Genomic DNA, 19,113 nt, shown 5'->3' with positions numbered 1-19,113 from the left:
AAACTGCTTACAATACAGATCTCCACCAGCCAGAGAGAGAATCACTCCTTTGCTCAGCTTTTCTTTCATATGTCTTATTTTCTACCCTCTGTTCATTTGTTATGGCTAGGATTCTGCACTGGGCAGCGCGTTTGGAGCCAACCGCCTTAGATATAATCATGCACGAGCAGAGGCATCACACACACACACACATAGAGAGAGACATGTCAAGAGAAACACTGTAAGCAGCAGCAGCATGCCTTGGACAATTGCTTCATCTAGTAGAAAAAAAAAAAAACACAAGAGAGCAAAGAAGATAAATTGGACAGACCAGAGTTCTGTCTCATTTCAAGGGCCGGCCAACTGCTGTGTGCATTACGAGCATCTGATGTAACACAAGAGCTCGTGGATTTATCCCTGACAACTTTTAAATGCATGACAGCTGGTTAGTGGTCGCCGCTCTTCTTCAAGTGAGGAAGAAAAAGCCTTGCATGATGTGAAAAACAAACTGTCCCTCTCTGCTGCGCCTCTTTTTTTTTTCTTCTGCTTTGTTTGTGTTCTGATTTACGGTCATGCTGCTGCAAAAGGCTAAATCCGAATGAGAAGGGGGAAAGGAAAAGGAAAGAGAGGGAGAGGGAGGGAGGGGAGAAAATGATAGAAAGTTAGACAGAAGGACGCGGTGGAGAGTATGTGAAATCCGAAAGCAGAGACAGACCACCCTCCTGTATATTTTAGAGGCTGTAGGCCAATATCTCAATAATTCATGAAGCAGAGAGATGGATTTTTTTTTTTTTACAGTGGCTGTTGGACCCCAAAGGCTGAGGGTCTCCCAACTTTCTTATCTCCTCGAGGTCAGAGAGCAGCCTCGCAGACAGCTGTGGACCACATCCACTTGTCCAACATTCACTCCACCTTCCTCGCTGCACCTCCTGTTTAATTCATCAACTCCATTCATTCCCCAATGTGGCCTTCTCCTCCTCCTCTGAGGTATTCATGATGGACGGATGGTGGATAAGTGGATACGGGAAAGACGGGGTCACCAGAGTCAGAGGTGGCCAAATCAGAAGGCTAAATATTAGAGTTTGGATGGGACGGAGGAGGTGGAGGCGGTGGTGGAGGAAAAAGGTAAGACTGTGCTGAGTGCGAAAAAGAGATGAAGACAGTAAGTCAGAGAGTCAGCATGCCTCATTCGCTTTGCCATATGTCAGCGTGTCCCCTCCATCTCCTGCAACCGTGGATCATCTGATTCATTATTTACATGACTAAAGGTGTCTGGAGTCAGCCGCACGGAAACATTACAAAACTGTAGCATGTTGATTCCTCAGTGCTCTATCTCATCTCCCCGGGAGCCGGGGGACCAGAATCACCGCTGCACACATTTACATGGATCAACAGACAGTGGCTGTGTGGCGGTGATGGAGGGGTGGGGGGGTGGGGATAAAGACCAGCGCGTGTTGATATGCAGTCGCAAGGAGATTACCATAAGGATTTATGGATAATCTGATTGACAGCTGACCAGTAAATATGGACAGATAACTGGTGATAGCCCATAATTCTCTCATTTGATCTGTTAAGCTCCCTATTATCATGTTTTCCTTGCTTTTTAATCAATAAAAAGGATAATTTATCGCTTCACAATTGTTGCTCTGTTTGGCTTCATATCAGTGGTTCTCAGCCTTTGTTGTCAGATGTATCCCCACACCCCTCTCTGATGAGCTCCAGCACTCTGTAACACCTGCTGTGTTTCAAATGTGTTCATCTAATTGTGGGCGTTTTTCAACACAACAAAAGTGGATGTGTAACAGTTACAGTACGTTTTTCGTACATCACATATAGCTACAACCCAACTATTTGTCATTTTTTTAGCAAACCCAACCATTGATCCATTACTTGTATCTCACTATGTTAAGCGTTTATCCATTACTTTAAGCATATACACTGGTTTATCTATAAATTATGAGTATGTTTCACTTCTCTACTAATTTGCTAAATAATGTTTTTGCAATCTTAATGGCAACATAACTGACCCCGGTTGGCGTGTGCTGGGCAGTTAGAGTGTCAAGAAACTTATTTTTCTTCTATAAACAAAAATGTGAATATTTATTCTTGAATTTCATTTTTTTCCTTTTATATGAGCTACTCCATAATCTTTCCATGTTTTCCAATGAGCAATTTTTAAGGCTGATTCTGCTGTCGTTTAAACATAAAATCTTTGATATCAGTATCTATGCCTTTTGATAACTTTTACCAATTAAATACACATTGAAAATCTGAAAAATAGTTGAAAATCACATATGAACAAAAGGTGTATGTGTGGGGCGGTGGGGGGTTTGGACTTTGGACTCGTCAGTATATTCAAAATCTTTGCTCTAGCTCTGCATATATTGTTTTAAATTCTGACAGATAATGTGTAAACTTAAACTGTATCTCATCTTAAAACATGGATTTTCAGTTGCTGTGTAGATAATACCGTCTCCTGCATAAATTCTTGCCTTGATTATTGCCCCCTCTACCTTGTTTGTATTTGAGACTCTCGCTGGTTTCAAGCTGTTTTACTGTGCAGACTCCACAGCTACAAATATTACCAGCGCAAATTGCTGCGGCGGCCGGATTAAATGAAATAAAACCATTTTGCTCTCACGTAATTACCCCCAAATCCAGGAATGGCTGTGGAAGTGAATTTGTGTAAATAACTGCTTGGCCTCTTGAAGCCTCATGGCATAAATTTGTAACAGCGAAAAAGCGAACGAATAAACACATGCAGCCAGTCGCCGTGGTAATTTAATGATCTCACACTTTCATCATATCATAACGCGCATTATTTGTCACTTTGGAGCAATTAAACACAAAATCACCCTCTGCCCATAAAAAAGAAAACAAGGAAAGCAATTATAACACAACTTTTAAGTAATCCCTGTAGCATCTAAATATTATTACTGTGGTGATAAAGATTGTCTAAGCGATTAGCTAACAGCAAGGAAGCCTCCGAGGGACAATTGTGTTATATTTTCTAATAATTTTCCTACATTAGCAACAAATGAGGTAAAGAGTTGTTTTCCTTGTCAAATTTAACATGGATAACTTCAGAACGGTGTGCTTTTATCTTCCTCAGTAGTTCGAGTTTATTCATCTTATCAGCCTTTTGTTACACGTTGTGCTGTACATCTCTGTGCCTCATTTCTTTATTCTTCGCCCCTCCTCTCTGCTCTCTCTGTTTTGTTCTGATGCCGATTGCGCTGTAAAAATGGCTGTGGGTGATGCCATAACTCAGCCCGCTCCTCTCCCTCTCCCTCCATCCATTCCTGCCATACAGATCATCTCCAGAAGAAAAGCACTGTGTCTGGCTCCTAATATGCTTCATGAGGTGTGTAATTCACTGTGCTCCGGAGGGGAGCCATTTGTCTTGGGGGTTAACTAAGTGACACAACAGCACTTCCCCATGCCTGTTACCACCGTGGGACATGTTGAACTAATCTAGGCAGGTAGAGGAATGGAGGATCCTGCACTTCAGCAATTAAGCATTAAGATTTGTTCAGGAAATCGATCCTAATGAAGTCAGAGGCAGGTTCAAATTAAGTGTAAATATTTGTAAGCAAATATAATGTTACAGCTGAAAGAAAGAAGTGACAAAGAGGCAACCGGAGTAGAAATTAAGCCTGGCGCTCTCAGAGAACCAAATATCTTCTTCAACTCATGCTTTGTGTATTTTCTTTTCCCCCTCTTGTGTTCCTTTCTCGTGGTCTTTCTTTTTTCTGCACCTCCTTCTCTCCGCCATGCATCACTGACACTTCAACCATGAGCCTGACTGGCTTGTTTTCATGGTGACCTGTCTCCCAGTCTGCAGTATATGTTTAAGGCACACACACACCCACACACACACACATGCACACATACACACACTAATTTAGGGAGATTTATGAGGGAGGCCTTGCACTAGGAGCCATGCAGGCTGACCCCAGGGGTGTAGGGGGGCACTGGGAGGAGGAGGGGGCCTGGCTCCACAGGGGGGGACATTAATAATCCAGAACCAGGTCTGTCTCTGGGCCTGGCCCTGGGCCTCGGACACCAGGCTGTAACAGGCTGCGGTGGCCCAGTTTACTGGGAGAGGTACATCCAGCTCTACATGCCATACTAATATCAGATAGATAGATACCTCGACTAAAAACGACAAAACATAAAAGGAAACATGCAGGAACACATATTGAAACACGGGGGCAGACACACAAAGAGAGAGCATCACGCGCGCACACACTTCGCTCCATTCCTTTGGAGTGCTACTCCTCAAAGTAGCAGCGAGCACCTCTATATTGCCCTCATGTCTATCTTAAGTGTCATGATTTATTTAAATAGAACATCTCACTGCGCTGAAAAATTCATTTCCAGCTCGCTCTGTGCATCGTCGCATCCTGCTCCTCGTCTGTATCTGCTTGTGTGTGTGTGTGCATGTCATGTCAGCTGAATTTGCCCCGTTGTTAAATATTTCTCAGAACAAATGGACCCTGGAGAAGGGAGGCAGTGGTTCAGGGGAAGATCGGTGCTGTGCCTTTGCCGCTCGGGGAGAGGCCCCACTTGGGAGAGATCGCTCCTCGCTTCCCCCAAAGCCGGAGCTCCAGTCCCAGCTTGGGGACAGAAGTCCCAGAGACACTTAACCAATTGCGTTTCATCCATTTCATCCGAAAAGGATCATTCAAAATTCAACTGAGAAATCGTGCAGGGAGCATTGAAAGACAGGCAGTAAGATCTCTCCTGCGTCGGAACAGCGTAGGAGAAAGTAGCGCCAGGTCCGACAACTTGTAGCCTGATAACATCGCTACCTGTGGCCTGGCTTTACACCAGGGGGAAAAATAAAACCAAATAAACATCTGTGCATGTGTGTGTGTGAATGTGCGAGTATCAAAGCCATGATGAATAAGAGGCTGTCTGGGTGATGGACAAGCTTGGCAGGCGGTGCTGATTGAAACACTTCCTCTGTCGGGGCCTGGCCCATTAATCTGATGGAGACAGAGACAAAGAGAGCGGGAGAGAGAGAGAGAGGGAAAAGCTCCAGGCCCCAGACCGCCGGAGTAATGAAGGGTCCTGGTCCCTCTCACCTCAGCGCTGTCCTGCCATGCTGGGACGCTCTGCTACCCTGTCCAGCCCAAACCCTGCCCTCGTGGGACTGACCAGTGAATAATGGCCCTGTCATCAGCCTGGGTAGACGCTGCCGCACAGCCGAAGGGTGTGTGTGACCGCATGTGTGTGTGACCGTGTGCTTATGCCTGCCTCCCTGTGCAGTCATTTACCCTAACTGTTCCCCTCTCTTGCTTAGTTGAAAACTGATGTATTCATATTGAATAGTGTTGATTTAAGCACATGTTAAACTTAATGCATAATGCATCGACTATATATAGCTTGATAAAGAGCATTGTGTCAGCCAGGGACCAGCCCCATACATTGTGGGGATGAATGTGCCGCTTGCAAAAGTTCTTTCTTTTTGTTCCATTTAAGCACCGTATTAAATCATATCTATGACTGTGACTGTACACAGGCTCAAGGTTATGTTTCTAAATGCAGCAGGATCAGAAATCAGAAACTTAATTAGTGTGCCGCGTTTGTTCTCGGGTGAAAAGTTGTTCCCTACAATGGGTCTTGAGGGAGGAATCTGGGAGCCGAGAGTGGGAGAGACTGGGAGACAGAGAGAGTGTGTGCGACGGGGTAATGCAAGAGGGAGATGGATACTGAACAGAGACGTATTGCTTCCTACAGAGTGTGTGTGTGTGCGCATGTGGACCCGGGCACATGTGTGTTTTGGCCTTAGCAATCCCTCTGTGTTTATCAAACATATTACAGCTCCTTCTAGATTCCTCACCTGCACACCCCCAGCCTGCTACATATGGCCCACCAATCACAAAATAAGGAATCATGCATACATTAGCATAGCTAATGGCCTACCCTCTCCATTTAATATGCAAATTTCCTGAAACATTACTGAATGCCGTCTGTTCTAAATGAATAAATTTGAATCGCAATTAGAATAATCCTTTATAATTAATGAAAACTGTCAATTTTGGTTCATAAGTAATTTGATTAAAGTGGTGATGGGACACTTATGAAGTTCATCGGGCTGCGAGGAGTGAAAACGCACGCTCCCACACATGCATGCAAACACACATGCACAAGCTGCGTGACAACCAACAGCAGAGCTGGGGCTGCATTATTGATGAAGATGATTAATAAACTTATGAAAGTGGTTGTCACACATGCCAGACCTTTTTTTTTTTTTTCTTTTTTTTTTAACCTAACACAACTTCTTTCCACTCCTTTACCGCTGTGGAGAAACAACAGATCAATCACGCCTTTCTGCCACCTGACAGAGAGGGAAAAGTGAGGGAGTGATTGAAAAGGTTTCCCGGCCTCGTGGTGCTGTGTCAGTGGCCTGTCTGTCCGGTGGGAGACACTGATGGACTGTCGAGGCAGGGAGAGCACCGCACACACACGCGCGCTCATGCACGCACACACTAACGGCAAAATCATTACATGGAGGCTTAAACATTTCCCTGTTGTTTTTAACACAGGCAGGACAGGGCAGTACTGCTGTTTGCTGGGTTTTATCAGTATATAATAACATGTTATGAGGAGCGTATAGTTGAAGAAGAGGTCTGTAACTGTTCATCAACATCCCCTTCTTCACCATTAACTCTCTCATGCTGTGCCATGCTGCCACTGAAGCGTATAATGGTGTCACTTAAATTAGGGTCACTCAACTGTGGGAAATTGTTGCAATGTGCGCTGCATGTGTATCTCATCCCCTTGTACCATATGTATATGAGCATGCTGGTGTTTGCCAGTGTGTGTATGTGAGTGTGTTTGCATGGCTTCAACCCAATAATAATGGTCCAGATAGTGTAGAGCCTCGCAGACTAATTAGCCATATCACTGAGAAAATAGCAGCCTGCTAATTAATGGGTATTATGGCATTTCAGAAGTCACTGCTCTAATTGGGAGGGAACTGAGCCTCGCATTTCCATACTGCAGTAATACCGGCTTTATCCGCCCATCTATCTGTCGGTCTGTCTGTCTACCTACTTGGCATGCTTGCTTTTAAACACAATCCTCCACACGCACACAGGGAAAATAATTATCCTACACATGCTTTTTTAAACACACACATACACACAGTAATGCTCAGAATATATACACTGCCAAGTGTGGCCACATAGATAGAGCTACTTCAACCACAAGGGGACAAGAATCATTCGTTTTTTGTAACCCCTGACCCATAATCTTATATATTTATTCTGATTAAATATCTTTATATTGCTTTTAGAGAACAAAAAGCCTAATGCAAGTGAATTGGTGAGTAATATAATACATCTGAATAATTCTCTGTTTCATTGTGTGTGTGTGTGTGTGTGTCTTTGATTCACATGCATATCCCCTATAGATTCCTCTTAACCCTATCAGACGGTGGGACAATCAAAATAGATTTGCATTCAAATGCCACACGCTCGGTATCAAATATCAAATCAAGCCCGAGTCACCGAGACAGACAGACAGTCATCTCCACCCTGCTTCCTCCTCCTCCTCCTCCTCCTCCTCCTCCTTTCTCCTCTAAGGGTCCCAGGGACTCCCATTCTCCCCCGGACGAGCTCTATCGAGGAGTGACAGGTTGTGGCCGGGGCTTGATTGACAGCTTGTTGATGCCCCTCTTTCCGCACACAACCCTTCTCCGACTACACACACACTGCCCATTCTGCCTCCACCACCTCCCCCAGCGCGTGCACTGGTCTGGGTGTCAGTGATAGCCCCTGGGCTAGTGCCCCGCAGGCTGCACAGCACTATACATACAAATCACAGTGTGTCAGCCTTGTGAATGGACCCATTTTGACTTTGTCCTTGTAAAGTCAGGCCCCCCCTTGAAGCAGACTGGATCTGTATCCTGCCTCCTTTTTTTTTTTTTTAACTTTCTCTTTCATTCGTAAATGCACACGGAGGCAGATGCATGATGGAACCTACACAAAAGGACATGCAGCAGGAGTTTGCACACATTTGAACACAAACACAGAAACGCACAGGGAAAATGTCAGATTTAAATGCGGTGCTAATGGGCAGCACCTCACAGGAGCAGGGTATAAATACATCAACAACAACACACACACGTAGACGGTCCACACCCCTTCCATAACGGCCAAGACCCGGGGCCTAATCTCACACACTCAGCTAGTACACCTGGTTAATGTTAAGAGGGCAGTTATAGTCAATTACATTCCCATATAACGCATAAACCTCCACCCTGCCTGTGCTGGGAGAGTAATTGAAAACAGGCGCAGGACGCAGAATGAAGTCCAGACAAAAAGTCAACTTCCCACCCCTGACTTTCCCATTCACTTTATATGCTGTCTTCCATATTCTGGCTTCCTGGGGGTCAAATGTAAAGAGAGAGGAAGAGGTGGGTTGCCATTTGGATAGTGAAAGAGCAGCAGGATATGGAGTCGTACGAGGTTCTGGAGAGGAAGACAAAAGGGAGTTGGTAAGGGCTTTGTCTCCCAGGTGAGGTCCAGGGAAGGGGGAAGTTAGGGTTGGGGTGAGAGGGTGACGGACTGGTGGTGGTGGTGGTGGTGGTGTTCCATGTGGATGGGGTGGGGGAGTTAGGGGGGGACAGCGGTTGTAAGTAGGAGTTTGAGACTGACAGGTGACATTACCCTGCGTCATGGCTGGAGGGACAGGGGGACAGAGGGCGCGATGGTTATCCAAGCAGAGAAATGTCAACGTCCAGACACTGCTGTGACACACACACACACACACACACACACAAACAAGAGCTGCACAGACAGACACACAAGTACACAAAGATCCAGGACAAAGGAGTCTGGAGTCTTTGAGAGCGAGAAAGGCTGGCTACAGTGGGCAGAGATGAAGCGATTACATCCTCTCCATTTAAAAAAGGAGGAGATGAGGATAAAGAGACAAAGCAGGAGAAAAGGCGAAGAGTCACTGACGCTACTATTACGAGTCAACAACCTTGCATTTATTCATATAGTCTGCCTTCCGGACACAAGCTTCCATCCTTTTGGCGAAGTTCACATTTGTCCCTTTTCAATCTGCTCTCTGCTGCCGTTTTCATTAAAGCCTAACCTAATTTTGGCAAAGCTTATAAAATGTCCATATTGCTGCTCATTCGACCCCATTGATTTAGCGTTCGGTTAAATATTCACGACTGTGGATGCAATTAACATGCTGTTAATGAATAATTGATCGCATCTTAAGCGGCCATAAAACTCATGCATATTAATTATTGAAACAGGAAATATGAAGAAAAAAAAACAACCTTCCTTGTTTTGCCTCAATCAACATTCTTTCATTTTGTTTCTTTAGTCGGGAAGGCCTGTTGAGAGTGTTCGAGGGGGAAAAGTGCAGCTTACATGAGTGTGTGTGTGTGTGTGTGTGTGTCGTGTGTGTGTTTGTGTGTGTGAGTATGGGAAGGAGACAGGAGCCGGAGAGTGCCATGAACACTATGCAAATGCCTCCCGTAAACACCGCTTTAACAGCTCTCGTATGCATTTAAGCTGCCTTTGAGTACATCCATTTAGCTCGTGCATACATCTCTGCGGTGTGTCCGTGCAGCTCAGTGTGATACGGAGTACAGTGCGTTGAGTTGACAGCCGTGGTGTGACAGAGGTAGTAGCTGCCTGTTTTGAGAGGCAAGTGTTTACTGAGAGTGAACACAACACACACACACACACACACACACACACACAAAGAAAAAACAAATCTTGTGAACATGGGAGGCTTGTCAGCGCGAGACTGGAGATCAGTCAGCCAACAATGAGCTTTCCTCTCCCACTGTGTCTCTACTAGTGTTTGGTTATAGGCTGATGTCACCCCTGGCACCTCCCCGGGCCCCGTGAGCGGAGAACAATAGTGTAGAGAGGGAGATGAGAGGGTGGGAGTCAGCCTGAATGTGCCTCACACTAATGCTGCCATGTACCTGTGGTCAGGTGAATATCTGCCTCCCTTCCCCTGTGTGTGTGTGTGTGTGTGTGTGTGCGCGCGCGCATGTGCCTGTGTGTGCGTGTGTAAGAGAGCAAAACTGTGTGTTTGTGCATAGTTTAGGTGGGGGGGTTAATTCATTATCCTGCACTCTAAACCACTCTAAAATGTCTTGACATGAAAAATACATCCCAGAAGCAGCCACACACTGCAGGAAAACACCAATTTACATCGTCGCTTGTTATTTATTTAGCACTCAAAAAGCCTCCTGGAGGTGTGTGTGTGTGCTATGTGTGTGCGATGTGTGTTACCCCCCTCTATCTCCCCTCGCCGGCACCTAACTAACTACTCTGCGATGTTGGTGCCTGAAAGCTAAAAGTGACAAGCCGTCAATTGTGTTCCAATATTAACCCCCCCTCTCAATGTCTGCGTGCCCGTCTTCTTCTCTGTGATGTCGACTTGATCAAAGAAGCAGCACTTTGGCAAAAAATAACCAGGGAGAGTGAGATGGAGGACACCATGCTGCTTACAGACTGATGAACGACGGCCAGTCTCTTTGCAAAACACTGTCCCCCTTTTCTCTTTTCTTTGTCTCTCCTTCTCAGTATTTCTCATTATCACCTTCTCCCTCTCTCTCTGTTTGAGAGGCAACATGAGGTGTTGGCTGAGCATGATTCAATATCGTCTATACAGCCTGGCGGTAAGTAGTAGTTCATGGAGTGTACGGTATACAATTTTATGGAGAGGGAGAGGATATATGCTGGAGCTTTTTTATATGGAGAGGAAGGCAGCGCTCGCCAACATTTTCCCCCCGCTATGTCGCTCTTACTGTTCTGAACAGAGATTGAAAGAAGGCTGGGCAGGGGATAAAAGAGAGAAGCAGACCACCAGAGAGACAGAATATGATAGAAAGATGCCCTGTGTCTGTGTTTCATCTTATCTTAGCAGGTTCACCTAGCGGTGAGATTCCTCAAACGCACCTTCAGTCATCGGCACAGGGGGGCTGAAGGGAAGGGGACACATAGAGAGAAGGCGAGAGAGAGAGAGAGACACACACACAAGAAGAAGCAAGCATGCACACACACACACACACACACACACACAGGAAGACAGAGAGGGAAAGAGAGAGTGAGAGAAGTGAGGTGGATCTCTCAGTGGCTAATTCTCTGGGTGTGGGAAAGCAGAGCACCTAACACAGGTTGGCCTGGTTTCAGTAATGAGTTTGATTCTTCTCTCTGCCTCCTCAGTCTCACGGGGGACCAAGACTGCATAATAACATCCTCCATACACACACACACACACACACACACACACACACACACACACACACACACACACACACACACACACACACACACACACACACACACGCAGGCACAAACAGGTCTATGGGGAGCTAATTATTCTCACCTGTGTTAATTATTGCTGTAAGCCAATCAGCGGACTCTGTGCTAATTAGGCAGTGTTAGGTCTGATTAGTGTTTTGCAGCAGGCCCACTCAAACTGTTATCTACCATACTAGTCCCCTCAGGCAAGATAGAAGAGAGGAGAACAGGTGGAGGCTTGCCCTGTGTGTGTGTGTGTGTGTGTGTGAGAGAGAGAGTGTGTGTGTGTGTGTGTGTGTGTGTGAGAGAGAGAGAGTGTGTGTGTGTGAGAGAGAGAGTGTGTGTGTGTGCGCGCTCATGCTTAATAATAAATAACTGAGGGACAGCTTAAATTCACAATACAACAAAGTCTAATCAGTTTCTTTTCGAATCAAACTTCCACTAAACCAAAACAGTGTGTGCCATCAATCTAACCAGTCTCTGCCCTCCAAGTTAATTGGCCCTGGTTTAGGGTCAGTTCTTTTATCTGGACAAACAGCCCCTGTGCCCTTCTAGTTAATGAGGGCTGATCCAGGATAAGTTCTGTCACTAATGGCTCCTTCTTTTCAGGATAACCCCTCGGATTGATCCATGCATCACACATGCAACCCCTGTCCTGACCCAGGACTGCTACATTCTGTGTGTGTGTGTGTGTTTGGCAGGAAAAACAGAGCTGCTCGAAAGCAGGATAAAAGACAGAGAAGAGAGGAGGTGTAAAGGTATAAATGGAGGCTCTCCCATCTGAGAGGAGGAAAAAAAGGAGAGAAGGGGAGAAATGAGGAGAAAGGATGAGAGGAGGAGGAGGAGGGGAGGGAGTGGGGGAGTAGCTGGAGGAAACCTTCCTCTTATGACACGATTGATTTTCTTTCAGAGGCTTGAGCCTGTCACTACTGAACACTTGGTCCCCCACTCCTCCTCACACACACACACACACACACACACACGCAAACACTCAATCCCACAGACACACACATGCACAAACTCCGTGCCCTGACCTCCACGTGTGCCTGCTGGTCCATACTGGGTCTAATGACACTGGGGCCTCCCACAGATCAATACCAAACTGTCACTCAGCTGGCAAGCACACATACACACACACACACACACACACACACACACACAAAAACAGTTGGCCAGATGCAGACACACACATGCACACATGCGAGGTAGGCTATGCGTTTGCACATTTGTGTATGCTGGAAGCGATGTTTTCTACAACCTCAGCAGATGCCCACCTCCTCCTCCCCCTCCTCCGCCCACACCACCCCCTACACACACGCACAAACACTGGACCAAAGCCATATTCTCTCTCCTCAGCCGTTTTCTCACCCTCCTGCTCCCTCACACCGAGAGTCTGGGTCCTGATGTAATATTGATGAGCGGGGATGGAGGCCCTATAAAAAGTGATAGGTCCTTGTGATTGTAAATTATAAATTGTCATCGATTTAACGTCACTTCCCACATACGCACGCATGCAAATGCACACACACACACACACACACAAGTATCAAAACAGACACACAACTGCTCGTTTTGCGTTGGAGAGTCCTTTTCCCCCTGTCCTCTTGACTAACTTATTCCACGTCATTCACCGGCATTTCTTCCTGTTTCTTTTCTTCTTTCCACCCCACCTCCCTCCTTCACTCTCTCCTCCTCCTCAACAATCTCAAGCACCCATCCGCCCCTCTCCATACACATCTCAAGTGCCACTTAGAAAACCAGACTGGGGCTAAAGCCAAACTCTGCTCTCGGTGGCTCTGTGTTTGTGTGACTGTCTGGTTTTGTGTGTCACTTTTTTGGTGTCTCCGAGTCAAGATCACAGAAGAATTAAGCCTCACAACCACCAACCACCAAACCAATCACCCCGGCAGCTACGCGTTTTTTCTTTTAATTCTGGACATAATTTACGTCCAAGAGGAAATCTGTTGACTGTGAAAAGCTCTGGCTAAAAACATTTGTTTGTCTCTGTTAAATCACTAATTATAGCCTGGTACAACACAGGGCAGATGCAGGCTAATTCACCATTAGGCCGTTTGGTGTTTATTAAACTTTTATAATGTGATCACTCTGATAACGGCACAATTGTTTCCCTGGGCGTGTGTGATTATACTGTTGTACCCCTCTGTCCCCTTGTAATGACTCCCGCCGAGCGTGTGTGTGCGTCCCTGCATGTGTGTGTGTCTTGGAGCTCGCGGAGCAGTGTTTTCCATTTCTCATTAGAGTGGCACAGACTCCTGCTGCAGGGTCAGTGGAGGGGGAGAGGGTGTGTGAATATGTGTGTATCTGTTTGAAGGGGAGTGGGGTGGTAATGAGCGCAGGAACATAATACTACGGCGTCCATTAATGCTCTGAGGCAGTGACATTAGGCATACTTAACTAATAGAGCCAGTCTCTGCAATTACCCACTGTTATCTCTGCAGCTTTAGAGGGGAACCGGCTTTAATAAATGTTTGTAGTGATGTGATAAATGCCAGGTTTGCTCATTTGTAATCTACACTGCGGGACAAGGGGAAGCGGGCGGATGTAATTGTTTTCCTCCGGATTGGAGAATGTGGCTGAGTTCAGAGAGGGAAAGAAAAGAAAAAAGCGTCTTTCCTTTTCAGAACATTTTCCTCACAGGTACATCTTCCTCGCTCTCTGCCTATCTTTCTCTCTGAGTCTCGCTCTCTCTCAGCTCTCAGTGGGGTACTGTTACAACTGTCCTCCTGTCAAATAGAGAAAAGCAGTCCGTACCTTACGCTCACCGTCACGTCTCTGCCTCCTCTTTTTCCCTTCCTCTCATCTCGCTTTCATCCCAGCCCACATCAGAGGTGCGGCCGTGATTGTGTGTGTAAACATCTTGTCATGCTAACACGGGCGTCATGACAGAAGAGAGATGCGCTTCATTAACGCCGTACTTGTAAGTTTGTCTTTGTGTTTGAACGTGCATGTGTGGGCTATATGTCTGCCCATACACACTATTCCAAGTGTGTAATAGTGTGTTTCTTGATTTTTTTTCCTCAGGTCAATGGCAGAAAACGCGGAGGATCTGTATACGCTCGGTGCTTTTCTTGTACAAATGTGACACAATTTAAGGAGTACCAGCAACTGCAGTCCTGCAAAAGCAAAGTTAATACCTTCTCCATGTCGGCCTCGCTCCAGACTTCTACCGCAAAGAATAACAGTCAATTAACAAGCAAGTAATCACTCGCCGCAGAAAAAACACATCAACAGTTTCACCTCCTTGCACAGCCCTCACTCTTTTGGCAGTAAATCTTCTCTGTTTGTGTGAAGACAATAGCCAGAGGAAGAGAGTGAGGGAGTGGTAAGCGCGCGAGAGAAAGAGGGTACGGGAGGGAGGCTGAGGAGAAAGCGGGGCTGTTAATTGTTTTCCAGAAAAAGGTTGCGAAGGTCTGCACGTTTGAACTGAATGTCACCTCATGTAAATCACAGTCTGTGCGTTGGAGAAGCCAATAACCGGGATAATTAGCGCGAATCTCTCCGGCGCCGCACGCAGAGATCGAGGAAGAGCACGCCACCGCTGAGGAAAGAGCGTTCAAACGCCGGGGAAGATTCCAAGTGTGATTAACCAAAAAACCCCTCAGAGTTAAATCTGGAGTTTTGAGTGGGAGGACCAAAGAAAAAGACACATACTAGACAGAGGGGCAGACAGAGAGATGAAGAATAGAGACACATGGATGGAGAAAAATCAGAGAGTCAAACACAGAAGGAGGCGCGGAAGAAAAGGAAACGAGTGAACATTCCTCCCAGCGAGGTCAAGCCACTCAGTAAACAAACAAACAACGTTAGCTTCGCACACACAAAGGGGGTGAGGCGGTGTAAAACAACAAAGTGTCTCAGTCGATTGCCTACGCCTTACTTTGTCTCCCCTCATCAGTTACATAAACACAAACAAAGGCCTTTAAATTCAGCTCGGCTTTTTGAAGTGGAACAGTGACATGTGCTTGGGTCTCATTTGTTGATGATTAATGCAAAGTATAAAGAATATATTGGGAGCATAAGAATATATCATCCCTTTGATCGAGCAATGCTGTTGACCATAATTGTCTGCATGTTGACGTCGCTGCTTTACGTTTAATTACGGCAAAGACACTTCCTTGAAAGATTTTCTTTTGTCTCTTAACATTACAGCTCAAATTAGTCGAGCTCAGTGTCACAAAACTCGCATACAGGAGCAGATATGAAAAGGTTGAACTTGGAAATAATGATATAGTTTTACAGCTTTGTTAAAGAAAAAGAAAAATCCTGCAGAACAAAAAGAAAATCATCAGAATATATTAAAAAGGATCATTCCTGTGTTGCAGAGTCCCACCACAGCTATCACCCTCCATATTGTCCCTCCCTGTCTCCCCCATGCCGTGCAGGTTTTCCTTCCATTGTGGCGTGTGAAACTGAGAGCGGCGCTCACAGCGCCTGGCCAGCGATCCATTCTTCCTGGACAGATTGATGGAAAACAATCAACAGACTATACATCTTGCTCGGGCACAGCAGGTCACCAGCACTCATCCTGGACACCTGGACCTACATCCTGGGCTACAAGCGCTGAGGTAAGAGAGCCAGAAGAGGGGACGGGACGGAAACTGGCTGATGGGAAGTGAGACGCCAGGCTGGGGGGCACATGGAGCTGGCATGAAGCGTAAAAGTCTGTGTTCTCACTTAGCAGAAATAATCAGCAAACAATGAATCATCAGTAAGGGCTGAGATCAGGCTGCTCAATGAGAGGAGAGAGGAGGCCTGAGTATCCTTCACTGAGAGGAGCTGGTGTGTCTATTCAATTACGAGCGGCAACACAGGCAGCCATGTAACACATTGGCTGTGAGAGAGCACTTAGTGGGCCATGCGCTAGACTGTCCACACACATCAGAGCGTTGAGAAAACAAAGCATTGCTCCTGCCGCACACACATAACGGCGCACGTCCGATCGTATAGCATCACACCGGGAGAGGCACACACTTGCGCTCTTCACGCCTCATTTGAAAAGCAAATTGAGCGCATCTTCTAGGGCGAGTCACAGACCGAATCCTGGAAAACGTTACTCTTTCCTCACTCGCAGTACCACACACACACACACACACACACACACACACACACACAAATGCTCACACACCATGCATGAAACCTTTCATATGGTAAATATATCTTCAGTCTATTTAAATCCCCTACTATCTCTATCTCTCCATCCTGCAATTTCCAACACCAAAAATGTCTTAAATAGCTCTCGGAGAAGTAGGACGCTACTCATTTGGGTCAGATCTGGCTGGCCAAACCCCTTCATTCTGGGACAGAACAAACACTGACACAAAGGCAAAGGGAACGGCCAAGGAGAGTGGCCAGGTCAGGCAGGGAATGTCAAGCAGTAATGACAAAGCAGTTTGCAGAGAAAATAGAGCGCTATTTACAGTAGCTCTGGCCAAAAAATGAATGAGTCATGAAACCCAGAACTTTTCACTGTTATGACATTTGTAAATTACCGTTTATATGCCCTAATAAACTGTTTGTTACCTGTATTCAGCTGGGAAGCATTAGCTTAACTACCTATAAAGGAGCTCTGTTTAGTTTATTGGGGAAAGAATTAAAACACAACAATGCAACACACACTCAAACTCGAGCTCACTTATTTCCAGTGTGGAAATTGTCATTGTTTCCTCACCACAAAACAAAAACAGCTTGCCTTAATTTAAAATTTCATATCATAGAAACAGACCCGTGTTTACTCAGACAATGAAGCGGTTATTTTTCGTGAGGTGTTCACAAATGAAAGGGAGCCAGCAGTTGGGGGGGTGAGAGTGCTGAAGGTCTGGATGAGAGAGAAAGAGGCAGCGCTGTTTGAGAGGATTCTCGACCTCCAAACTCCCTGCTGTCAATCAGCGCAGCCGTCCGTCCCCTGGGGCTGCGCTTTCCTCCAACCCTGGGGGGGGGAAACCACCGCAGGGAAAGAAAAAGAACACAACCAAACAGATGCAGAGAGCTGCGGGTCAATGTGTGTCTATGTATGTGTGCGTTATATTTTTGCACGCCTGTGGATTCTAAAAAACTGCGCATGCGTGCATCTGCACATGCATTTGTGCGCTGTGTATGAGTTTATCTAAGGGTGAGGGATGCATCTGCGTCTATGTGTGTGTGCGGGGGGGTTCTTGTGTGTGTGAGGCAGATTTGTGAGGCAGCCAACACCTGAGGGAGAGGAGTTCTGCCTGCATATCGATGAGCCAGCAACTCTGCCTCTTTGCCCCTGAGCCCTGCACAAACACCCCACCAGCTCAGGGCCAGTCCTTTTCAAAGCCTCCCATAACATCTAATGCAGCTGTCCCCCCTGAAGACTGCACATCTCAAATCGGGGAACAATCAAGAGATCAAGATCTCTTTTCCCCCAAAGAGAAACACCAAAAGATACCGTCAGCTAAGGGGTCTCATGGCTCTGTTTCTCTCTGTTTTGGAGGGGAACGTAAAGTAAGTGATGTCTGTTCAGAGATGCAATCCGAAACAAAATGTAAGACAAAATGTAAAACAGAGAGTAAAAATAAAAGCCAATCCTGCATTAAACACAACAAATCCAGGACCTGGGAATTAAAAAAAATATATCAATAAAGTCCTCAACATTCAGATGTCAGACACATCAGCAGATACAGTCAGAAGAAAGTAGCATAGTCGTGCTGTAAGTGTGTTTCCACCTTCTCTCTAACAGTCATGGATATGAAAGTGAAACTAAGCTGAGGGGACGGAAGGCGCTGCCAGTAAACCACATTAGCATCAAATGCAAATGAGAAGGGGGCTAATGGCTGGACAGGTGCAGACTGGGCCTCTAAATGACACACACACATATTTGCAGGCACACACACACACACACACAAATGAGATGGATGAATTAAACATGGGTGGGCTCGGCTTGGGGGGCTGGCAGGGCTGACATAAAGTCAATGACATACATTATTCACTAGCGCACGTTAGCCCAGCCAAGGCAACACATGAACTCTCACCCCAGGAAGTGCATCCAAACATAACAACCAAAACAATGAGGGGGTTCCCCACTATAGAGGGAGACAAAGAGGGAGAGACTGACAAACAAGCTGTGCAGCAAAATGCATCAGCTTGGAAAAAGCAGTCCTCAAAACACTGCTAGTCCCGAAGTTTAACCGGAGCCACACCACACCAGGTGTAGACCAAAGACAGGCTCCACAAGTGCTAACTACCCACCATGAAGCTGAGAGTCAGTCCGTTCCACTGGCTCGCAGAACAGGAAACTGTCGGCCATGACATCATCCTCCCCGGGAGGAGCACTTCCTGCTCGACATTCTTCACTCAAGTCACACACACACTCGGCAGGAAATGGCCTCTATCAACACACACACTCCTGGGGAAACAACCAACATCGACGCGGATACATACGCACAGACACGCATGCAAGGAAATGGGCCACATCAACGGCAGGCTGCAGGAGTGTGTGCAAACGCAAAACACACACAGGCACACACTCCAAAACAGCTATAAACCTGAAATAACATCGCCTGTGCATGTAAACTTGACACCCCCCCGCCCCCCCACTCATATACACACACCACCACTCCCTACACCGTGACTGGAACGAGGAATCACAGGACATATCCAGTGGATCCTTATCTCTGTTCACAGAGAGTATCCCCCCCCCCCCACAGAGGGGCTCTCCCTGCCTGGGGGACACCCTGCGGCAGGCCTGGGGGACCTGGATGGGCAGGAAAGGGCCACGGGACACAGGTGGTAAGAGGCAAGAGAGGACACTTGGGGCCGGAGGGACAGTCATACCCCCAAAGCGAGTAGTGTGGAGAGA

General features: G+C 46.5%; 1 protein-coding gene across 7 annotated transcripts in view; it reads right to left on the bottom strand.

The window, feature by feature from the left end:
* ebf1a (EBF transcription factor 1a) overlaps positions 1–19,113 on the bottom strand; it is a 54,238-nt gene that overhangs the window by 26,079 nt on the left and 9,046 nt on the right. The window lies entirely within an intron of this gene.

This window comes from Sparus aurata, chromosome 18 (genome assembly GCF_900880675.1).
Source record: "Sparus aurata chromosome 18, fSpaAur1.1, whole genome shotgun sequence".
Taxonomy (NCBI): Eukaryota; Metazoa; Chordata; class Actinopteri; order Spariformes; family Sparidae; genus Sparus; species Sparus aurata.
Note: the sequence above shows the minus strand (reverse complement) of the source record. Positions and strands in the feature narration are given on the sequence as shown.